We start from the raw sequence: 15,719 nt of genomic DNA, 5'->3' as shown, positions 1-15,719 counted from the left end.
TCTCATAGAATGGTTATAGAATGGTTATAGTTGTTAAACCAAATAGCATTTATCATAGTTGAAAATGGTATGATGTTATTAACTTAGTTGAAAAGTATCTACCTAGGTAATTGTGATTTTATTAGGAAGAATTTCACGCTTTCTTGTCAAATTATAATCATTCATTTAAATTAATATATAATTATTAAAGTTGGTGAATGAAGATAGTACATATTATATATGTTTTGTATAGTATTCCAATTTTATATAGCATTTTTTTTTTGGATCAACTATATATTTATTTATTTTGTACTTTTTTGTGTAGATGACTATTTTAGAAGAAACAAAAGAATGTGATGTACAAGAAGAGTTCCAGGCATAAGATAAAAGAGATGTTACTTTCATGATATATGTTAAGTTTTTGAATCACTCATTTTTTTCACAGGTGTTTTTTTTTTTCTTGAGACATTTTTATGAACTTCACGCACTTTGTTATTGAAAGTGTTCTAAATTTTCGTGTTTTTCTTAAGTTGTTCTTATCTTTGGGAGAAAGAAAGACACTTGATTGATTGATGTTCACTGGAAGTGTTAAAGACAATTTGTTGCTATATTAAAACTAAGTATTTTCAAATGAAATTTTATAGAAAGTGATTGTTTGAGTATTATAAATACAAACAATGAGGATTGTATGTTTGGAGGATATTATGTGTAATTTTAAAAAATTAAAAAAAATTAATTACTTAATTTTCATGTTATTATATAGCGTATGTTGACCTTTTGCATAATAGTTTAATATAGAAGAGATATGTGAAGTAAATAAATAATTAATATTATACTTAAATAATTATCATGTTTTAGTAGAAAAATAATTGAAGTTAGGTATGTGGTGTATTTGAATAAAGAAGATAATAAATATGAAAGAAAATGACATAAATAAGAAAGATGAATAAGGAAAAATTTTAGCGACTACTTTTTTTTATATTATATCAGTCACTTTGAGTCATTGAAAAATGAGCCAGTAAATCAGTTATTTTAAAATTTGGTCACTAAAATGGTTACTTTAGAATCAGTTATTATAATAGTCACTAAGTTGATTATTATAAAATAAGTTGCTAAGTTAGTCATTATAAAATAGGTTACTAAATTAGTTTTTATCAAAATTGGTATCTAAATTGGTTACTGTAATATTGGTAATTAAAACAGTCACTATAAAATTGGTCAATGAGATGGTCATTAAAAATTGGTCAATAAATTAGTCATTGTAAAATAAGTTACTAAGTTGGTCATTATAAAATTAGTCGCAAAATCGGTCATAAAAAAATTGGTCATTAAATTAGTTTTTAAATCAGACTTTAGATTGGTAGCTAAAATTAGCAACTAGCAGTTTAGCTACTTTCTATAATTGATATCTAATTCAGTCACTTATTAATTTAGTAACTGATTTTGTTAATTTAGAGTCTGAAAATTTAGTCTCTAAAGACAAGTTTTCTTGTAGTGTATTTATATATATATAAAAAAAATACTTTAGCTTATTTGAGTAAATATTTGGTTATTGGAGAAATACAAATAACAAATATGAAATAACTAATTATATTCAAATTATTGAAATTAAAAAGTATATATAATTTTAATTTATTAATTTTTAATTTTAACGATTAATATTTACAACTTAATATAAATTAGAATAGCTGTTAGATCATTGTGAGAGTAGTTTATAAATAACAAATTTTTTTATTCAATCATTGTCGTATGAATTTTTTTTGTCACCGACAATTATAATATAGCATGAGTTAAGAGAATATAAAAATTTATGATTATATTTTTTTAAATAATTATTTTCTTGTTTTGCATATATACATGTGGAAAAGAGACAATTTGAGATAATGTAATATTTTAAACGATTAAGATAATATATAGTTAATAAAAAGTAAAATAATTTTAAATAAAAAATAGAGATTAAAGATGATTACAAAGTAATATTATTATAGAGTGGAGAATTAATTTTTTTAACTTTGGTCTTGTATTTGATCATATATATGTATTTTTAATGTAGAAGTATAATGGTGCCTCCATTTGTTTGTGACAAGAGCAAAAGTTAAGGTTTGTTAAAGCATTTGCAATAGAGATTGCTTATAAGCAATCCTTGTGCCACATCATTGTCATATTAGTTCTGATTTATTTTATGAGTTGTTTAAATTTTAGCAAAATTGCTTGTAGAAATAATCTGCTAAAATTTAAGCAATCTATAAAGTGGGTCAGAACTGATTTGGCAGTAATGTAACATAGGAGTTACTTATAAACAATCTCATTGATGATGATGCTTTTATAATGATGCAGCAATCACTAAGTGCCTTTATTATGCCACAGGCAAGTGGCAACAACATCATTGGCTTATTCTGCCGGCAATTACAATTACTCCCTACCTTGATTCTGCCGTTTAGGATAACATTATTTTGCATGATGAAAATTAGGAATGTCCAAACTAATAGGACCATGTAATAAATCCAAGTCAAATCAACAGAAAAAATTCGGATTACCAATTCATAGTATAGAAAATTACAAATTCAATCACTTTGATCCCAATATCAAATTTTGATGTTTAATTAGAAATCATAACAAACCGATTCATTCTACTTAATACATATTCTATTAATTACTCTTATTTTTGTTGTTAGTTTTGATTTAGGCTTTGAAGTTTGAGTTTTCAGTGAAAGGTAATCCCATATATTAAAATATATTTTAAGTTGAGTAATTGTAATATTGAATCAGTTGTGCTATGTGTTTTGCAAGTTGTCTATTTCTTGTTTTTTATTTTTCATTATTTCAGTAAAAATCCAATGATTTGAGCAAAACCAACCTAAACATGATTATATTAGATTGGTTCAGATTGAAAACTAAATAACGAAAAATTTGATTCATTTCAATCGGTTAAAGTTGATCGGATTAGATAAAAATATATTTCAAATCCAATTTAATTCACGCTCACCCCTTATAATGAAAAGTTCTCTTATTTTAACAAATGTACTTACAATTAAGCGAATTAATTAATGTTGCATTATTTTGTATACAACAAGCAACATAAAAATCCTCTAAAAAAAAAACAACATAAAACAAAATAATAATTAAGAAGCAGACATGTATTATAAAATTATAGGAAATATGAAACTTAAATATTCAAATGTGGAATACATAAAAATATTAAATGACATATCTAATAAAGTAATATATAATTAATTTTTAAGAAATTATTTATTTATACTTATTAAAAATAAATTTTATGAATGTTATATTTATTAAACATAACTTTTTAAATAAATCTATTTTTATATTAATAAATTTTTTTGGAGAAATTATTATAACAAAATTATTACCTAGTTTGATACCAAAAATGTATATAATACAAAATACAAAATGTATTCTAAAGTCTTGTGCTATATTAATATTTTAATCTAAAATTTCTTTCATTTTTTTAATTTTAATGCAAAAATTATAATTAATTAAGTTTTATTTATTACAAATAATTAAATTTATGTATTGTTAATGGATTTGCATTCATTAACAAAGTGTCCTCACTTCTAACAAACATAAAACAAAATAGATTGATATTATATCTCCAAGATTGTAAACTTCATTTTCAAAAGGTAAGTTTAGCAAACTAGATCAATGATTATCAAGTAATTTTAATGTGGGTGAATTTGGTCGGGAGATGTGAAAATAATGCTTTAAGATTCGTTACATGTTCAAAGTCTGTTGTTGTTGTTGTTTTTTTTGTCATTTATTATGTTAGCACAAATTCTTTTAATTCTAAATAAATATAATTTGAGAAGGTTTAATTGTCCAAAATGAATTGTGATTATAATCGTGTAGATGCATTGGATAGAGATAAAGTAACTAATATTATAGTTAATCATTTATACATTATCAGTGTAAAGTTTTTTTTACACTGGTAACTAATTATATATCTTTTAGTTGTGTCATGTCATTGTTAAGAATAAATGTGTTTACAGTGACATATCATAATTAAAAGATATAATTAGTTGTCAATATAGAAAAATTTTATACTGACAGTGTATAAATAATTAACTCTTAATATTATACCTCAAAATCTAGAACTTCTTATTTTAGAAAATGAATCTATCAAACTAGATCAATCATTAAGTAACCCTAAACTTCCTACTTGAGAAGATGCGAAAATAATACTTCAAGAGTACTATTACATGTCCAAAGTTTATTGTTCTTCTTTATCATTCATTATTTTAACACAAATCTTTTTAGTTATGAAAAAAAATATAATTTGAGAAGATTCAATTATCCAAAATGAATTTTTAAGTCACGTATTTAGCAACATATTAAACTCATAAAAATAACTATTTTTTTATTGATAATTTCTATCCTTGATATGGTTGGAAATTATGGACACATACAACAGATGCAGATGCAGCTACGTTTTAAGTGTTGATCCTAAGGATCCTTAACGGTGCAGGGATAATTGCGATAATTTCTATCTTTGATATTGTGTTCTCTTCTCTGCCTAAGCAATTTGATGACAACCTTTAACAACTGTTACTGCTACAATTATTAATTATGTTATTACAATTTGTGTATATTGTAATACTCATCGTCTTTTTTTTTTTTTTTTTTTACGAGACCTGACTATAAGTGTTAAAAAAATTAATTAATTTAATTGATGCAATAAATTTCCTAAATTTATAACTTTTTTCAAACTATTCCTTAATATTAATGAAACCTTTATTCTATTAACTGCTTATCGAGCCAAGAGAAATGCATTAATCAAAAATAGTTTTTGTCTATAAAATATTAGTGCAAAAAACACTTGAAATTGATTCTTATAAAAAAAATAATCAACCAACACTATATATTTGTGTCTTTTAAAAGATAGGAGAGAGTTTTATAGTCCATTTGGATTTTGGAATGATAGAAAGAAAAGGTAAAGGAAAAAAGAATATTTGAAATTTAAATGGTAGGAAAAGTGGAAGGAAAGAAAAAAAATTTAAATTTAATCTTTAAAAACTCAATTTTTTTTATTTTCTTTTTTATTTTATTTTCTCTTCAAAAAAATAAATTAAAATATGGTTATCCGTGTTTTCTTTCCTTTGTGCTTTGTTTCCCATCAACTAAACATAGAGTTAATTATGGTATCTCACCAATATAGCTAATTCGTTTGGTTTGAAATGTCCGATGTTTATTATTTGTTGCATGTTTCCATAACAATTAGAAGTTCTACGATAAATTAAAGTCTAAGTGTTTTTTAATTTTATGTATTATTGTCTTCTTTTTGTTTATCTTGTTCTTTCTAGGCTCATAAATCAATGACATAGTTACATTTTTTTATTTATTGGTTAAACTCTAGAGGCAATCTATTTATTTTTTTCATTTGTCTCTCTCCCCCACCCCCTCTCTCTTTCAATATATAGACTTGTGCTTGAGTAGTTTAACCAACGAGTCTCTTCTCCATTGTCAAATGTTTATATTTGACCCTACTTATTTATTTATTTATTTTGTGTTTTGATCTTTTCTTTTTATAAAGAGAGTTAGAACGAACACGTATTTTTAATTGAGTATTAATCTATATTATTAATAAAAGTGAATGTCCTTTTTGTACACATTTTATTAATTATTTTATTTTTATAATTTTTAAAATAATTTTTTATTAAATTTTTATTATACTTTCTAATTAACTATTCAAAATCATTTTTACTCATTGTTAACAGTTATCTTATATTTAATTTAAATATTTTATTTTTTAAAACAAAATACATGGTTTTAAAAAGTAGTTTTTATAAAGAAAATGAAAAACAAGTAGTCTTTAAAAAGTTAGATAAATAACTTTTTTTAAAAAGTTGACTTTATTTCTCTTCTTCTATGCCCTTTTCTCTCTGTTTTCACCTAAGAAGGTAGGAACCTGTGAAGAAACAAAAAGAAGAAGCAACATGGAATCCTTAAAGCATGATAAGGCATGTGCGACAACGTTGTGGCGACCAAGGCAATAAATAATATCAAAATGAAACCCCAAGAGTTTGGTGATCCATTTTTGTTGTGCTGGTGTATGAATGGTTTAAGACAACAAATTTTGTAAACTCTTCTGATTGATAATAATTTGAAAATGTTGGCACACCAAATAGTTTCCTTTTTTAATTTGTTATTGCAAACATTTCACGAACATAAACAAATTCTGACTTCATTTTGATTAGAGTTTCTTGTTAAAGAAGGTTAATGGATGATCGGATTGCAACGGCAGTTGTGCGGAGGCATCTATTTCAAGGACAAATGGTGAAGAAAAATCAGGCAAAGCCAAAACCAATGTTGATATTATATATGTAGCCTTTAAGTTTTGTAAAGGCCAACTAAGCCTCAAAATGCCTTGAAATTAGTTGATGACTTTAGGAGATCAATGAGTGGAGCAACGATGGTAGTGTAGTGGCGTACAAAGCAGGGGTAAAAAAACCTATAAAACTAAGAATCTCTCGCTATGTTGTGAGTGAACATGGGTGGGTTATGTAAGTTGTAGCCTTCATATATCATTCATGATTCAAGAAAATTAGTGCATACTATAAGAATTTTAGAATTTATGATTCTCACATACATTTATAATAGTAAAAGACTTACTTTGATTCATTAGAGGCCTAATAAAACTGTCTCTTTCTTTTTTCTTTCTGTTCTCACGTTCTTTCTTGATGGTTAATAGTGAGAGATTTTTTTAAAGGTGAGACAGAACCTTTATTTCCTTTCTTTTTCCAACTTCCATCAAGTTGGTTACCATTGGTTTTTTAAAGTTTAAAAACAATAACTCCCCATACCAACCAATAGGTCCCTTTATTTAATTAAATCACATTTAGGCCCATAATTATATTTCACATGAGTTACATTATTTAATTTACTTATTTATTTTTCTAACAGGCTAATGCTGAATAACTTTAATTTTCTCTGTGACACCCTTACTAACCCCAACACATATATCGTAATAATGTAATTAAATTAAGAAAAATAATCTTTCAAAGTTGGTAAAAGGGTTCACATAAAACTTTATAACTGTTCTTTCTTCAATATCCAAAATAATTGGAAATAAAACTTGGAAGGTAAAATTTAAGAGTTTACAAATTGTTTTCAAAAGACAAGGTATAACTCAAAATACATATAAAAATCTATATCCTAGAATTTTCTGCCCTGATGTCACAATATCAGAGCACACCCACAATTCAACTATTGGCATCCTAGATGCCACTCAAAGCTGGATCTTCCTCACCTAAAACATCCACAAATTGTACGGTGAGAAAAGAAAGCATCTATATATAAAACAATAAGGAAAACACAACATATCGTCTCATTATGACTCTATACTTAATAAAATATTCATAAACATTTCAACATATCATAACTCGATCAATCATACATCATCATCACGTCATAATTCGCAATCCCACCAATCATCACAAATCTTGCACTTCACACTATGTCAAGGTCACGTTACCCATTTAACAATCCAAGGCCGTTCTCACCCCTGATATAACATTGTGCTAAGGTTACGTTACCCCTAACCTAGGGCCGTGCTCACCCCTGACATGTTAACCAAGGTCATGATACCCATGTAACAATCCTAGGCCGTGCTCACCCCTGATATAACACTGTGCCAAGGTCATGTTACCCCTAACCCAGGACCGTGCTCACCCCTGACATGTTAAACAAGGTCACGATACCCATGTAACAATCCCGGGCCGTGCTCACCCCTGGTCATAGGTGTGAAGAACCACAATCACAGCACAATCCACACAATTCTTACAATTAACACTATGCCAAGGCCATGCCACAACTGACATAAGTGATACATGTTAATTGTCTCACTCATCCCACACCATGTCAGGGTCACACCCTCCCTGTAGCATCACTTACCCAAGGGCCGTGCCATCCCTGGTCATTGATGTGAAGAACCACAATCACAATCATAATCACATCCATACAACATCTCATCTCATAGCTCAATTCCATATTACATACACAATTCCATATACACAACAAATAAGTCCAACAAAATAAGGGTTTACACACCCCTCAAGCAATTCACATCTAGATCATCAATTCTTAACAAGTAATATAACAATAACATTCATAAATTAATATAATAATCAATGGAATTACCAATTTAATATAATCTTAACATAAACGATAAAACCCCTAATTATTCCAAAACCTAGCTCACAAGCATTTTTCTACAATTTCGTTCTCTCTCCCAGATCATCATTCTTACAAATTATTAGCATATTTCTAATCCTCAATACATATACAGTCTAATGGGATCATCAATTTATCAAACAGTAATAATTATAAAATGATCCCTAATCCTACGGGATTCCTCCTCTACCCAATTTCCTCATGTAACTCTACACATAAATAATTCCCCTTTCCCCAGTACCTTGATAAGTAGTAGCTGAACCTACGCAAGATCTGGTTGGTCGCCCTTGTTGGGTTCCCCTCGGTCTGAAGCAGAGAGTAGAGGAAAAGAAGAGAGAGCATAAGAGGTGTGCCTTTTTGGGAGTGGCAGAGAGCTCAATTTATAGGCATCAGGCTTCGCAAACGGTCTATTCTGGTATGCATTTATTACTCACAACAGCCATATTTTGGAAACAGCCCGTTCCAAGCCCGTTCCCATTTAGGGTTATAGGCAGTTTTAATAGTCCGGAACGACCCGTTCCAACTTGAGAACGACCCATTCTGGGCTACTAACTCACATTCATTTTGGTAGTTTGGAACGGCCCGTTCCAATTCCGGAACAGCCCGTTCCAACTAAATCACCCCTATAAAAATTACGAAAATACCCTCAATAAAATAAAATAAAAATGAAATAAAAACTGGGGTGTTACAATTCTCCCCTCCTTTTAGAAATTTTGTCCCCAAAATTCACCTGAAAACAGAAATAAGTAGGCTCCTTGCATCTTGTTTTCTAATTCCCATACAACCTCACTACCTTACTCATGTACAACTCTAACAATCTCACCAAGGAATATCTATTATCAACGAGGATAAGGCAAGTACACTTGGTGAGTCTAACCACTATAACCCAAAAAGAATCAAATTTCGTAATCATCTTAGGCAAGCTTACAACCAAGATTTATCTACACACCATCTCACTTCCAAAATGGGATGTCTAAAGGCTGCAAAAGTCCTAAAGACTTTTAGCATACTAAACACGAGTACACAAATTCCTCTACTCCTCTCTTCACCTTAGGCCACTACGATTCTATTGCGAGTAGCTCCTAAATGAATGTTAAGAGTACTCTTATATCTTTCCTCTAAGATCATCTTCCTTAATTTGGGGTTACTAGGCACATAGGTCCTATCATTGAACCCCAAAACACCATCAACTTCCACTCGTAAAGGGTTACCCATACCCCTACCAATCCTCTCCACTTGGTTGACTAAGAAAGGATCTAACTCCAAGGCTTCTCTAATCTCATCTACTAGTCACTTTCGACATACTCAATTCAATGCTTCTAAGGGTAAGATCATACATCACGCTTAAGTTTCTAACTCTTTAATCAAATCCAAACCTTAAATCATCAAAGATGGTAAGTGAATGGTCATCCTACTCAAGGCATCTACCACAATATTAGATTTTCTTCTATGAACCTCTTTAAAGATCAAACACCTAAACATAAGTTCACTAGGTACACATACTCGATCTCAAAGTCATACCACTTCATCTATACCCAAGGAAAACTCTTATCTATTATCTTGTCCTATAACCTCATATCTTATCACCAAAATGAATCAACTAATTATGTTCCTCCAATTCTCTTTTAACAATCTACTAGTTACTCGAGTCATACTTAGTCTCACACTACTAAGGGTAACCTCATAAGTCAAGCTTGAATCCCTAATTTGAGCTAAAAGATCCATCTCTCTAATCATAAGGAAAGGAAAATATAAAGGTCTCATACTCAAAGCATCGGTCACCAAATTGGCTTTACCTGGATAACAACTAAAATTAAAATCCTAGTCCTTAAGAAATTTCAACTATCTCCCTTGATCAAAAGATATTCAAGGCTCTAACAATCACTAAATACTTCAAGCTTAGAATCATGTAGGTAGTGTCTTCAAATTTTACTGAAAAATATCATAACCGCTAACTCAAGGTCATGGGTAAGGTAATTCCTCTCATGAATTTTCAATTTCAAGAAACATAAGCTACTACCTTTCCTTCTTGTATCAACACTCCACCTAATCCCATCTTAAAAGCATCACTATATACCACAAAAGTCTTACTACAATCCGGTAGTATTAACACTAGTCAATCTTTCCTTAAAAGTTTGGAACCTACTCTCACATTTGCCATCCCTCACAAGGCAACTCCTTCCTAGTCAATCTAGTCAAAGGTAATGCTATCTTAGAAATTTACTCATAAATCTCCTATAATAATAAGCTAATCCAAGAAAAATCATAATCTCACTAACTGACTTTGGTATCTCCCACTTAAGCACGACTGCTACCTTAAGTAGATCTACGTTATACCTCTACTAGAAATTATAGGGCCTAGAAAACTCACCTCATACAATCAAAAATCACACTTAGATAAATTAGCGTAAAACTGTCTTGGATACATCTTCATCCTCATCTCCAATATGATGATATCACACCCTAAGATCAATCTTACTAAACACATAAACACTCGCTAATTGATCCATAAGGTCATCTATCCTCATATCAACATACATGCATATCAAATCATATTAGAACACCTACTTTAAACCTTCATATATACCATCCTTGAGCATGTATGAATGAATCACCATTTATACCATATAGCATGTACATGAACCAACCTTCACTACAAGAAAAATGTAAATTTTCAACGGAAAATTTTTGACGGATAAGGATCTGTCAGAAATTTCCGACAGAATTTTCTGATAAATATTTCTGTCGGAAATTTCTGACGGATTTATATTTCCGTCAGAAATTTTTGACGGAAATATAAATCCTTCAAAAATTTTCGACGGAAACTTTCTAACGGAATATTCCGTCAGAAATTTCTTATTTTTAATTATTATTTTTAATTTCTTATTTTTAATTTATTATTTTAATTTCTTATACATATTTGTAGTATTAAAAATTTTATATATCTTTTAAAGGTGTAAATATATATTATAATTATTTATTACAAGTTTTTTATATCTACGATTAGTATTAAAGATGAAAATAAATTAGGTCACACTATATTTTATTATAATTTAGTTGGTTTGAACCTAACTTTGTTTAAAAATATATATCTTAAGTATGACTTATTTATCTATCATAGACATTTTTTAAATGTTTGGGTAGAATTACAATCATAAAGACTTATTTTATAATAATTTAACATTATTAAAAATATAAAAATTAATATGTTAAGTTTTATAAAAATAAAGTTTAATTTATTTATGATATAAATATGTTTTTAATATCTAATATATATTTTTAGATGATAATTTATTTTAAAATATATCTTATAATAACAATTCTAAATGGAACATAAATCTTCTGATTTTTCTTACTTTGATTTTTTTTAATCAATGTATACAATTTTATTATTTTGATTTTTTCAATCAACGCATACAATAAATAAAAAATACAAATATATGTGTATACATGTATATATATAATATAGGGGGTTATAATTATACCGGTGTAACTTTTACTAAGTATTATGCCGATCAATAACTTTATATTAAATGTGAATTTTGTAAATCCAACCGTTAAATTGAAAGTTCATATCACTTTATACGTGTATATCAAATTTTGTTAAAATTGAACAACAACTGGAACGTATTCAAGGTGTTCATATTTTAGTGTATTTTGAAATGAATATATTATATCAATTTTGTTTTATAAAAATGAAGTATCAAATCATCTTGAATTAATATAAAGTTTTGTATATATAATCTATAAGAGATATGAACTTTCAATCTAATAGTTGGATTTACCAAATTCACATTTAATATAAAGTTATTCAGCGGTGTAATACTTAGTAAAAGTCACATTTAATATATATACACACACACACACACACACACATATATACAGACACACACACACACACACACACACACACATATATATATATATATATGAGGGGGGTTATAATTACAATGGTGTAAATTTTACTAAGTGTTACACCGCTCAAGTTACTAAATTTGTATAACTAATATCTGGTTTTAAATTTGATATGAGAATATTATATATAATTAGATAAGATTTTAAGTTAGTATTTTATTAAAAGTTAATAATTAGAAAAAAAAAAACAAGGATAAATACATTTTTTGAATTTTATATGTTTGATTTAAGGTAAATAAATATATTAAATTAATTAATAGTTTATTTAAAATATTAAAATTTAATTTATAAGTATGTAATAAATAAATATTTATAATTTTATAAATTATATTATCATTATAAATTATAAAATTAAATAATTTAAATTATAATTTTAAATAGAAATAAGTAGATGTTAATTATAAAAGTAAGTACATATAAATAAAAAATAATTAAATATAATAATAATATTATTATTATTATTCGTAATATAAAATTATTATATATTATTATTATAGTACAAATATGAGATTGTATATTTGAGGATGACTTAAATGAATTAATTTGTACAAGTTATACTAATAACATACATATACATTTCAGTAGCTTACTCATCAGAACTTCATAGTTAAGCGTGCTTAACCTGGAGTAGTACAAGGATGGGTGACCTTCGGGAAGTCGCTAAACAGTGAAATATTGTGAAATAGAACATGAGGGTTGTTACATTAATAAATTTATTAAAATTAAAAAAAAATTATAATTTCTGACGGAAAATTTTGTCGAAAAATTATCAGAAATTTTTGAAGGATTTTTCCGTCGGAAATTTTCGACGAAATTTTCCGAAGGATATTTCTGTCAAAAATTTCTGACAGAATTTTTTTGACGGAAAAATCCGTCGAAAAAAATTATTTCTGACGGATTTTTTTTCCGACGCCACTTTTTTCGACAGATTTTCGTCAGAAAAAGAAAAATCCATCAGAAATTTACCTGTTTCCGTCAGAAATTTTCGTCAGAAATCAGCATTTTTCTTGTAGTGCTTATCACATAGCATCATACCATCTTAAACAACCTCTCATTGACAACACCTCAGAACATCATATCCAAATCAGTTTCTATCCTTGCTATGCCTAACAACTCAAAACATCATGACAACATATACCTCCCTTCAACAATGTCAAAGCAAATAACACACAAAGAGTTATACTCATCCAAAATGATCTCAAACCTATCTCAAAAGAAAGCTAAGAGAATAAGCTATAACTCTTATGAAGACATAAGATTCTAAAACGATCATCTTCTTAGCTAAAAATTCAAAAACCACAACAAATATATTCAGCGCTTATAACTAGACTTCTGATCACCAAAGTAGTTATAACTGAAGTTCTAGACCTTCATTTTATCTTATTCCAGTTCCATTGGAAAGATAACATCCAAAGCCACAACTTTCATGAAGACAACAAAATCTAATTCTGTCAATACGATACTCATACTGGCACAACAAAACTGCAACGAAAATATCCCCTATACCATACAACAATAGTGTACTAACATCCCACAAAATACCTCAACCATTCCAAACTCACTCCTTTCCATCTTAAACTCATATCCAAGCTTTCCACTACAATCCTAAACCAAAACAGCTCACATATTCAGTATAAAGGACTTAGAGAATAAAATTCACATGCTACCTAACCCATAAAAGGTTAACATGCAAACACCAACACTCAAGGAAATTACCAACGTTCCAATCTCTCATAAAAAATATCAAAACTTCAATTCTCAACATACAACCTCCTTGGATTCAACCGCTACAACTATAGATGTGAGAAACTCCACCAATCGTAAACTCTTAATACACTCGACAAATCAATGTCTCACCCACATCCAAGGTTCTAATAGTTCTAGTTGGCTAGCACAAGGCTTCGTCCACTACTACTGGCACATATGCTCGCAACACGAGCGATACCACTCAACCACTACTTCTTACGTAAGCAAGAAGTATCAAAACAAATAAGCAATCATGAATAGCATCAATTAAGCTATATCATGTCTTTCAGCCAAACTATGAGAAAATAGTATAAGTGTAAGCATACAACACTAACAACACAAGGGAAACATCATCATCATTATCATTATCATAAACCAAAACATTGTTAGAGTGCACACAATTAAATAAACAACAAACATAGTTGTTCATCATTAGCACATCAATAAGTTCCACAATTCATTTCATCATTCATATACCAAACAAGCATAGTAGAATCATAACTCACGGCCGATTGGATCGACCTGCTCTGTACCCCTAAATGTGACACCCTTACTACCCCCAACACATATATCATAATAATGTAATTAAATTAAGAAAAATAAACTTTCAAAGTTGGTAAAAGGGTTAACATAAAACTTCATAACTGTTCTTTCTTCAATATCCAAAATAACTAGAAATAAAACTTGGAAGGTAAAATTTAAGAGTTTACAAATTGTTTTCAAAAGACAAGGTATAACTCAAAATACATATAAAAATCTATATCCTAGAATTTTCTGCCCCGATGTCACAATATCAGAGTACACCCATAATTCAACTGTTGGCATCCTAGATGCCACTCAAAGCTGGATCTTCCTCACCTAAAACATCCACAAATTGTACGGTGAGAAAAGAAAGCATCTATAAATAAAGCACATAAGGAAAACGCAACATATCGTCTCATTATGACTCTATACTTAATAAAATATTCATAAACATTTCAACATATCATAACTCGATCAATCATACATCATCATCACGTCATAATTCGCAATCCCACCAATCATCACAAATCTTGCACTTCACACTATGTCAAGGTCACGTTACCCATTTAACAATCCAAGGCCGTGCTCACCCCTGATATAACATTGTGCCAAGGTCACGTTACCCCTAACCTAGGGTCGTGCTCACTCCTGACATGTTAACCAAGGTCACGATACCCATGTAACAATCACGGGCCGTGCTCACCCTTGATATAACACTGTGCCAAGGTCACGTTACCCCTAACCCAGGACCGTGCTCACCCCTGACATGTTAAACAAGGTCACGATACTCATGTAACAATCCCGGGCCGTGCTCACCCCTGGTCATAGGTGTGAAGAACCACAATCACAGCACAATCCACACAATTCTTACAATTAACACTATGCCAAGGCCACGCCACAACTGACATAAGTGATACGTGTTAATTGTCTCACTCATCCCACACCATGTCAGGGTCACACCCTCCCTGTAGCATCACTTACTTAGGGGCTGTGCCATCCCTGGTCATTGATGTGAAGAACCACAACCACAATCATAATAACATTCATACAACATCTCATCTCATAGCTCAATTCCATATCACATACACAATTCCATATACACAACTGATAAGTCCAACAAAATAAGGGTTTACACACCCCTCAAGCAATTCACATCTAGATCATCAATTCTTAACAAGTAATATAACAATAACATTCATAAATTAATATAATAATCAATGGAATTACCAATTTAATATAATCTTAACATAAACGATAAAACCCCTAATTAATCCAAAACCTAGCTCACAGGCACTTTTCTACAATTTCGTTCTCTCTCCCACATCATCATTCTTACAAATTATTAGCATATTTCTAATCCTCAATACATA

This window comes from Cajanus cajan, chromosome 10 (assembly GCF_000230855.2).
Source record: "Cajanus cajan strain Asha chromosome 10, NIPB_CcT2T_4, whole genome shotgun sequence".
NCBI lineage: Eukaryota > Viridiplantae > Streptophyta > Magnoliopsida > Fabales > Fabaceae > Cajanus > Cajanus cajan.
The sequence above is the reverse complement of the archived record's forward strand: the minus strand, read 5'-3'. Positions refer to the sequence as shown.